Here is a 10587-nt window from a genome sequence, read left to right on the forward strand (position 1 = left end):
TGGACCACAAAGGCCTGTCTCTTTCTGTGACTACGCAGGCCTGGTGGGGTGTTCTGCTCCGTGGAGAGAACATGGCTGTGGTCTTTACAGCCCTCTATTCCTCTTCCCCTCATAGACCTGTGAGAGAAAACAGATGTGTTCCTTCATTTTAGCTAGAAGGGCTTTGAGGACTGGAGAATGCCTAGGGAGAAACAGGTGATCAAAATCTACTATTGTTTCAGGATGTAATTGTAAAAAAATTTGGGCACCGAATATAAATTCAGGAATCCTTGGTTCCTGTTCCAAGGCAGCCAAACCCCTGCACAATGTGGGAGCAACTCCTGGGGTTGGTGGGAGGCCTGGCTGATGTATGGTGGGTCTGAAAAAACCTCTCAGGTTTTGCCAGGTGTGTGTCAGGCACTGATGGCAGCAATTGAACCAGCCTAGGTTGGCTTAGCGCACCCTCTAGTGGGAGCAGGTTTAAAGAGCAAAATGAGAGCGTCCTTGCCTCAGGGCAGAGATGATGCTGAGCATGCACACCATATCAAAGGACAAACATGCTTAAGGGACTTGTATTTAGCAATTATTGTGATTAGTCTCTTCTCACGCTGCTATAAGGACATACCCGACACCGGGTATTTTATAAAGGAGTTTCAATAGAGTCACAATTCCACATGGCTGGGGAGCCCTCAGAATCATGGTGGAAAGCAAAGGGGCACATCTTACATGGCTGTGCAGGGGAACTACCTTTAATAAAACCATCAGCTCTTGTGAAACTTATTCACTATCAGGAGAATAGCACAGGAAAAACCTGCCCCCATGGTCAATTACCTCTCACTGGGTCCCTCCCACGACATGTGGGGTTTATGGGAGCTACAATTCAAGATGAGATTCCAGTGGGGATACAGTCAAACCATATCGGTCATCATCTTAAATTATTAATATATTGGAATTTATTTATGTCTATTGTAAAGCAGGCCAGTCGCTTAGCTATTTCATGGGGGTTTTGAGGAATTGCCATCATAACTTATGGGAGAATGTTTCAGTAAATGGTTACATAATTATGAGGAATTTTAGTGTTTTCATTAGAAATAATGCATAGAATTTATAGGACAATTTATTAAGAAGCTCAAGTGTATGTATAGTCATTGATTAATCTAGGGCTACTTCTCTTTTAGAGAAGTTGGTAACCATTTTTGATTGCTGTAAATAGAGATTGGGTCCATGGTAAGTAAGCCTCCCTCCTTGGAGGGCCTTTTGGTGATAGGATGGTCAGGTGAGGAAGGGCCGTGCTCCCGCGCCTCTGAATTCTGAATTACATTTATTGGGCCATGCAGTCTGGTTAGTGCCTGAGTTTATGTAAGGGAAATGAATTCCATTTCTACATGCTGGGTTCTTATCAGAGCAGAAAAATGAACTCACACTATGCTGACAGGTAAATGTCATCCACATGAACAAGACACCATCTTCAATATGGCATGAAGGGGACAGAGTGTGTTTAGATGAAGCAGGCTGGTGCAGACCTCTGGGGTCGGCCACAGCTGGCACTAAAACTCAGTGAGGCTGTGGTGAGAGGGATGGAGAGGATGTGGGAGGTGACTCCGCCTGGAACCTCTCCTGACCTGCCTCAGTTCTTCCCAAGCCTCTCCTTGGGAAGAATTGGGGGCAGGTCAGGAGAGGTTCCAGGCAGAGTCAGAGGCAGCTGGACTGGGGCAGGGAAAGCTGCCCTTGCCCTCCCTGTGAGTCTCAGGGACAGGGTCACTACCCTGCTTTTCTGCTTCCAGATGAGATGGAGTAGCAGGGATTGAGTTTATCCTTCCACCTGACATAATTAACACAGGACAAGATAGATGGGGGAAAAAACAACAAAGCAAAACAGCTGCCATCAGACAGCGCAGAGCTGTGGTCCCTGAGGGGGACAGACAAATGAGAGGAGTGCTAGGATTTCCCTGGAGGGCGTGGCCTGGACGCTTTCCAAGTTGTGGCCCGGACGCTTTCCAAGTTGTGGCCCATGGATGTGGCTGCTGACATGGTGGGGTCCCTTCTCGGAAAGCACTTTGTCAGTGAACAGCAACACTCTTTTCTGATTTTTCTAGTACCATGCATTGTTTTCTCCTCCCATTGTCCGAAAAAGGAGGCAAGAATGCAGTGTGCCACGGTCTTCTTGCGGCATCGCTCAGTGGCATACGTGAACCTTGCTTTTGTGTTTTCATTGCTGGCTGAGTCCATGAGTGTGCTGTGGTATACCTCCAGCATTTGTAGCTCCTCAAATCTTTTCAGCACCCTCTTCACAGTTTGAAAACACTCCACAGTGTACATCCTGCCTTCTTTTTCTTTTTTTTTTAGGCGGAGTTTCGCTCTTGTTACCCAGGCTGGAGTGCAATGGCGTGATCTCGGCTCACCGCAACCTCCGCCTCCGGGGTTCAGGCAATTCTCCTGCCTCAGCCTCCCGAGCAGCTGAGATCACAGGCACCACCACCGTGCCCAGCTAATTTTTTGTATTTTTTTTTTTTTAGTAGAGACGGGGTTTCACCACGTTGACCAGGATGGTCTCGATCTGTTGACCTTGTGATCCACCCGCCTTGGCCTCCCAAAGTGCTGGGATTACAGGCTTGAACCACCGCTCCCGGCCCCTCCTGCCTTCTAATGAACCTCCAAATGTTCCATTTCACAGCTGTCCTTGCTTTTGAGGTACAAATATATGATTTAGTCCAGTGATCATAGACACTCACTCAAGGCTTTCGTTCTGAGCAATTCCCATCACTGGGGCAGATTGTGGTGGAGTGGCAGGGGGCAGGGGCAGGGGGAGGGGCTGACAGCCGTGGCAGTGGCGTCCTGATTCAGCAGCCTCCAAATGGGGCCAGAGCAGCTGCCCCTCACTGCATTAGTTCTATGATGTGGCATTGGGGATCTCTTTCTCCAGCATTCAATGATTTGGTATGCTATCTTTTTTTTTTTTTTAAATCAGCTTTTCGTTGTCTCTACTCACAAGTTATCATAATATTAATATTTATCAGTTTAATGTTACACATATGATAAAACGGATGATAAAAAGTATCATATTAACAATAAGAACATTATTTTGTGTAACTGAATTACTGAATATGCAGCCTCTTGCAATAATAACTTAGTGGACCCAACTCTACCCTCTGAATGGGCCAATTTTATGATTGTCATAAAACGTTTTGAGTTGGATGTAGTTTCTTGTTGCTTCTTTCTGTGATCCAAGACTTAAGAATGAATCCCTGGGAACCAGCAATTGGAACTAGACCTCCCAGGATCAAAGAGGACAGGAGTGGGAGAAAGGACACGGGACACGACCCCACAGTCTCCAGCACTGCACCGTGTGTCTGACTTCAGAGCATGCAGCACTCAGGTCAAGTGCGCAGCCATGTCTCTATCCTGTCACCTCAAGTGCCCACAACTGTGACAGTTAACAGGATAGGGGAGAGAGGAGGCATATCGTGAAGGAATGAATCCGTCCCAATAATTACACAGACATTTCTGAAATTTCAACACCAAGGGCTAACTTCTAAAATACAAGTGTGGAGACAGAGCCATAGAGCTAGCTATTAACTGAAATGCATGTACAATACAGTGAAGGAGCTCCTGTGCTTACAAAACCACATACATCTCATTTATCTCTAATTTTAAAATAATTCATTCCCTTGCTGGGCATGCAAGTGCGCGGTGGAGAAAGTGGTGCATCTGCAATGCTGGCTGGGGCTAAGGATTTCAATGCTTCCAAGCTTCGATTGTGCAAATTCTAGTTGTGGTTGAGGATCGTCTCCAACAGCTTTTTGAGTTATTCCTTAAACTCTTCCTTTTTCTACTATGTTTTCATGAATAATTCTTGAATCCATATTTATATCTAGGCCAAGGCTTCTTTCTTGTAGAAGTGTTGTAGAGTTGCAAGTTTTATTTATTTATTTAGAGAGAGAGTTTTGCTCTTTCACCCAGGCTAGAGTGAAGTGGTGTGATCTCGGTTCACTGCAACCCACCCTGCCCTCTGTGTTCAAGTGATTCTCCTGCCTCAGGCTCCCAAGTAGCTGGGATTATAGGTGCCTGCCACTATACCTGGCTAATTCTTGTATTTTTAGTGGAGACGGGGTTTCACCATGTTGGCCAGGCTGATCTCAAACGCCTGATGTCAGGTGATCCACCCACCTTGGTTGGGATTACAAGCGTGAGCCACTGCACCCGGCCAAGTTGTGAGTTTCAAAGATCTGATTATATTGTTTAAAAACAATAGCCTTGGGAGTTCAGATGTCAGCTTTGAAGGTCCATTTTCACATTCTGATGGTGTCTGCTAGCAATTGTCGGTGCCTGACCCAAAAGTGGTCTGTGGTACCTCAGCTTGGAGGAAGAAGTGAAGGTGCATGCAGTCTGGGAGTGAGGCACCACATAGGTAGTTTGTACGTACTGGTTTTAGTTTGTGTGTACTGGTTTGGGTTTGTACGTACCGGTTTGGGTTTGTGTGTACCGGTTTGGGTTTGCGCGTACTGGTGTGGGTTTGTGTGTACCGGTTTGGGTTTGCGCGTACCGGTGTGGGTTTGTGTGTACCGGTGTGGGTTTGTGTGTACTGGTTTGTGTTTGTGTACCGTGTCCCCAGGCAATTCTAATCCAGACTGCATTTTCTTCAGTGTCTCTGAAGCTGTCACATTTTTAAGTGTTCGCTGAAGAATTTTCTTAAATGAATTTTTAAGTTGTTTCATATTAAAAAGGTCAACATCTTCACCTTTACTCATCTGGAAAACATCCCAAATTTTCTTGTGCTGACAAAATTGAGTGTAAACGGTTTCTCAAAGGGCTGCGTCATAGGGACTTGCATGCTTCTCCTCACACAGCAGAACCAAGTGCTGAATGGCAGATTCCTTTCTCTCCTGGAAATTTACAGTCTGCAGTTGATTTTCAGGCAAAAAATCCCAGGCTTTTAGGGTTGTTGTCATTTCCATCATGGGTCTCTCTCTCTCTTCGTTTTTCTTTCTTCTTTTTCTCTTTTCTTCCTTTTCTCCTTCCTTCCCTTCCCTCCCTTCCTTTTCTCTCTCCTTCTTTCCTTCTTCTTTCTTCCTTTCTCTTTTTCTTTTCCTTCCTCCCTTCTTCCTTCCTTTTCTCTCTTCTTTCTTTTTTCTTTCTTTTCCCCCTTCCTTCCTTTCTTCCTTTTCTCCTTCCTTCCCTCCCTCCCTTCCTTCCTTCCTTCTCTCTCTTTTTATCCTTTCTTTCCCTCCCTCTGTCCCTCTTTTCTTTCCCTCCCTCCCTCCCTCCCTCCCTCCCTCCCTCCCTCCCTCCCTCCCTCCCTCCCTCCCCCCTTCCTTCCTTCCTTCCTTCCTTCCTTCCTTCCTTCCTTCCTTCCTTCCTTCCTTTTGTGACAGGGTCTTGTTCTGTGGCTCAGGCTGGAGTGCAGTGGTGACATCCTGGCTCACTGTGACCTTGACCTCCTGGGCTCAATCAATCCTCTCACCTCAGCCTCCTGTGTAACTGGGACTATAAGTGTGCACCACTAAGCCTGGCTAATTTTATTTTTTGTAGAGTCAGGGTCTCACTATGTTGCCCAGGCTGGCCTTGAACTCCTTGGCTCAAACAATCTTCCTGCCTTGGCCTCCCAAAGTGCTGGGATTACAGGAGTGAGCCATGGGGATGTTTGAAGTGATCCTCTTAATAAACTCAGCAACAGTCTCATCCTTCTCTCTGTCATGGCCCATGTCTTCAGCCATGTCTCTCCTCCTGTATGCTATCTTTGTCCTGTAATAATCGTTCACTCCTTAAACTTGGTAGAGGGGATTCTGCTGTCTATAACCCTCACCAGTGCAGTTGTGTTTAACTGCTAGAAAGGAAAACCCTTTTGGCTGGGCATGGTAGCTCACACCTGTAATCCCAGTGCTTTGGGAGGCCAAGGTGGGCAGATCACCTTAGGTCAGGAGTTCGAGACCAGACTGGCCAACATGGTGAAACCTCATCTCTACTTAAAATATATTAAAAAATTAGTTGGCCATGGTGGTGCGCTCCTGTATTCCCAGCTACTTGGGAGACTGAGGCAGGAGAATCGCTTGAACCTGGGAGGTGGAGGTTGCAGTGAGCCAAGATCACGTCACTGCACTCCAGCCTGCCAACAGAGTGAGGCTACATCTAAAAAAAAAAAAAAGAAAAGAAAAAAAGGAAAGCCCCCAGTAAGTGAAACTTGCTCATAACAGGAGGCACAGGGGAGGTGGTCCAGGGTGAGTGATTCAGCCGTTCAGCAGCATTGTGAAGAAACCAATTCCTTCCATCTTTCTTCTCATTGTTCTGCAGCTTCTTCCCCTTTGCAGTCTGGAGATGAATTCCATCTTTAGTCTTCTGGCATCTCTTCTTTTCCCTGTGGTGCTCAACAGGCTGTACAGGGCAGCTCTGATGTTGGCCAGGAATGGAACTGATGAGGTCAGGAGACACGAATCCATTCAGAGGAGGTGGCTGCTCCTTGGAAGAAGAATGCCCCTTTTTATATCTGTGAGAAACAGCCAGGAGAGAAGGAAGCTGAGGCCTTTCTCCTTTTCTGTCCCAGGCCAGCGCCTGCTTTGGCTATGAGCAGCAGGTCTTTTTCCCTTCAGTACTGTGTTTGGATGAGACTCAGAGGCTGCTTTTGCTGTCGTCTACTTGGCCCATGTGGTAAGTTTCTATAATTTGAGGCTTGTCACCACTTGCAGAGTTTTTGCTTGATCATGTGTTGTTTGGCCAGCTTTGGTTGAGGCCACTTAAACCCTGCCTGAAGGAGACTTCGTGTGCAGGTTCCCATTTTGTCGTCATCGTGTTTTGTTGCAAAGTCAGGTTTGCATCTTGGAGAGCTTTCTGGTCCCCCTTCCTGAGTTTTGTGCCCAGTTCTGTTGATGGGAACATCATAAATCTTGTGGATGGAATCTTCCAGTTGCTTCTAGACTTTTCTGTTCTTTTGTTTCGCTTGTGCAGGGGGAAAGAGAGAGAGAGAAGTCCAACATTAAATGAGCCTTGTTTTTACTGAACGTCTCTTTCTCCCTGACCATACTATGTAAAAGTTAATCATAACTCCTCCTTCCTGACCAGCACTTCTAGTCCTCTTTATTCCACAGCACTTATCATCTTTTCCTATGCCCTCGCTGTCTCCAGTTCCGGAGTATAAAGTCCTCAGTCAGAAATACCTTTATCTCTTGTGTTCACGGAGGTATTCTAATTGCTCAGAATAGTATCTGACACATTTTAAGTGCCCAATAAATAGTTTGCAAATAAATCAATAAATACTCAGGATTTTCAGCCAAAGCCACCAAAGGAAACCTACTTAATTTATTCAGAAAGTGGGAGTCTTGGGTGGGAGTAATTCCTTCTGAGACCTGAGAGAAGCGTAGGTGATGGTTTGTGTGAGTGCTCATTGAGCATTTTAATGGAAATAAAACAGAAACACTGGGAAGTGTGTGCATCACGAGGATGCAGGTCCTTTGCTGGATTGTTTATTTCGGGGTGGTTAGGCATTGTTGCCCTGTGTGGAATGGTCAGCGAAGAGCCCTCTGAGGCCATCATGTGACAACCACTGGGCACCTCCTAGTCTCTGTCATTCCCGATGCTCCAGTGCCAGTGTCCTTGGCCTTGGAGACCCCAAGCTCTGCTATTTCCCCACCTCCCTGGCTGTACCTTTCTAGTCCTTTCCTATATCCTGACCAGACACTGAATGTCCTTGGGGCTGGTCTACTGTATTTCTTGTTATATTCTGTTTTCTTTTTTGAGATGGAGTCTTGCTCTGTCACCCAGGCTGGAGTGCAGTGACACAATCTCAGCTTATTGCAACCTCTGCCTCCCAGGTTCAACTGAGTCTCCTGCCTCAGCCTTCCAAGTAACTGGGACTACAGGCATGAGCCACCACACCTGGCTAATTTTTGTATTTTTAAAATACAGATGGGGTTTCCCCATATTGGCTAAGGTGGTCTCAAACTCCTGACCTCAGGTGATCTGCCCACCTTGGCCTCCCAAAGTGCTGAGATTACAGGAATGAACCGCCACTCCTGGCTGCTATATTCTCTTTTTATTCAATTTCATTCTTCTCTGTGCCTCCACTTACCATGGGGCACCCACATGCAGAGGATGCCTGATTCCATACTCTGGCTGCCTCTTGGTAGCCTGACACATCTCAAACTCAATATACACAACTCTGTGCTCTGACCTTCCAGCTCAAATGCGCCCTGTCTCAGACATGCTGCAACCATCCTCCTGAGGGTTGACACCTCCCCACCATGTCCCCTCATATCCAGTCTCTTAGTGTGTTTCCTTGGTCTTAGCTTCTAAATTGTCTTTGAAACTGCTTACTTCTACCTTCCACATGCCCATCAGACCCAGCCCCTCCCACTTTTCGCTGAGGTGACCTCAGTGGGATTTGCACTGATCTCCCCTCATCCTCTCATACACACAACAAACCATTCTCTACCCCAGAGCTAGTGTGGTTTCTGAAAAGCTCAAATCGGATTGTGTCTTTAATGTGTTCCCATTGCTTTGAGTTCCATGTGGCATCTTTCATAAGGAAGGTCATGACCAGCTTCCTTCCCCTTCTCTTCCTATGTTCCAGCCACCATGACCTACTGTCCAGTGGTCATGAGCTGAGTCCCTCATGCCCAAGGCTTTTCCAGAGGCCTTTTCTCTGCTGAAACACACTTCCTGTCTTGTGTTGCCAAGATCCACATGTTCATCACGTGCCTCTTAAATGTGAGCTCCTCCTTAAATGTGTGACTCCCATGGCCCATTGTTCTGGCTCAGTCAGATCACCTGTGTCTTCCTTGCTGGTGCTCTCTCCTCTTGTCATTACATAGTTCCACGTTTAATGTCTGTATCCTCCACTTGACTACGCTCTACAAGGGCAGGGTCTAGGCTGGCTTGGATGTTATGCTGCTGAATCCACAGGACAAAGTATAGGAGGTGCTCAATAAACTGACCAGACTCTGAGTAGACGTCTCACTGGGGGTAATGCTGAGACATGGGGTTGTTCTCGATCCTTACCGTAGACTCTAAATGTCAGTGCTGTTGGGTGTTGCTTCCTCTGAAATGCTCCTTGAAGCTCCAAGTCTCCTTTGGATGGTTTTACCAAACTCCGCTCGTGCATCCATCCCTCGCTGCCTCTCCAAACATTACCTTCGCTGTCACTCTTGGGCCATCAGCTGCAGTGACTGGAAATGTGTGCCACTTGGCTGTCACACTCACCTGCTTACTGTCCTTTCACTATCACAGGAGTTTATCATTGACTCTTCTCATTTCCTTGCCTTCCTCTCTGCAGCACCAATAAATGATCAGTTTTACCTGAACTTCAGAAAGAAGCCATTCCTTAATTTTGGCAGAAGCACAATGGAGTCGAAAGTGACCAAGGAGATTGACTTCTGATCATGTCTCGGTTGTGAAATGCCTTCATGAGCTCCCATTGTTCTTGGGGTTAAGGCCTTTAATGTATGTTACAAGATTGGAATCACTTTGGGGAAATGACCAAAACTCCCTGAGCTTTGTTTCCTCAAGAGGAATGTGAGGTGGATTGGATTAGATTCCACCCACAACTATTTCCATCTCTTACATTTCCGGAATTTGTCCCAGAATCACAGAAGCAAACCTTGTTTGGAGAGGCCATATCTAGCTTTGCAAAATAAAAAATAGTCACTGTGCCGGTGAGATGGGCCTCAATCCTGCTCACATTTCTCTCTTCCCTCCAGATATCCAGGCTTCCTCCTCCTCCTGCCTCCCCAGGACATAAACAGCCCCCTGAGGTTTGAGGATGATCCTTCACCCAACTCCCAACCTCTCACCCCCACTTCCAGATTTCTTTAAAAGTCAAAGAGAAAGGAAATTTTCAGGAAGAAGATCATGTATAAGAACTTTTTTGTTAGTCTTATCTTTCAATTTCCTGTAGACTTGAGCTTCTTTCTTACTTTCGTGTGGGGGTCAATACCCAGTGGCTGTTTGACAATGGCACCAAGAGATGGAATTTCTATCCTGATTCTGCCTGGAACCTTGGGCAAACTGCCCAAATCCTCTGCCTCACTCTCCTCCTGGGAGTAACAGTCCCCATCCTACAGCCTCCTGGGGTGTGCAACAGAGATCTAGTACAAAAATAAAGCTCTGATGGATATAAATGCCCAATGAATGTATGCAGGTATTATTTGTCAGTTTCTGCCATAGGTAGGCTGCAACCCCCAGGCAAACTCTGAGTAGAAGGAGCCTATAAACAAGCCTGCTTCTCTCTTGAAGCCCAAGTTCTGCTCTGGTGTCGCCCTAGCTCTCACTGCCGGCAGCCTGCACACTGGGCTCTGTCTCAGTCAGATTGGCCATGTGAGGAGGAGTCAATGTTGCGCTGCTTCCCGCCAAACTGAGGCCGCCCTTCTTAGGAATAAGGAAGTGAGCCTGGTTCTAGGAAGGTTCTTTTCCTATATTTCAGGTGCAATTCTAAACAGGACACCACTGATTTTTTTTTTTTTTTTTAAATGAACCTATCAAGACATGCGTTTTCATGGGCACAATCCGGTTTGAAGTGGTCACATTTGGGGTTTTTACATACTTGTTCCTATTAGTCCTTAAACTTCTGTGAACGGGTTTCAGAACATGAATAGTCTTAGTGGTGGCAGAGTCTCATGACTA

At 46.5% G+C, this 10587-nt stretch overlaps 1 pseudogene; it reads right to left on the bottom strand.

The window, feature by feature from the left end:
* Positions 1–3613: 3613 nt before the first annotated feature.
* On the bottom strand, positions 3614–4934 carry LOC100407851 (centromere protein N-like; annotated as a pseudogene).
* Between the last annotated feature and the right edge of the window lie 5653 nt (positions 4935–10587).

This window comes from Callithrix jacchus, chromosome 14, assembly GCF_049354715.1.
Source record: "Callithrix jacchus isolate 240 chromosome 14, calJac240_pri, whole genome shotgun sequence".
Lineage (NCBI taxonomy): Eukaryota > Metazoa > Chordata > Mammalia > Primates > Cebidae > Callithrix > Callithrix jacchus.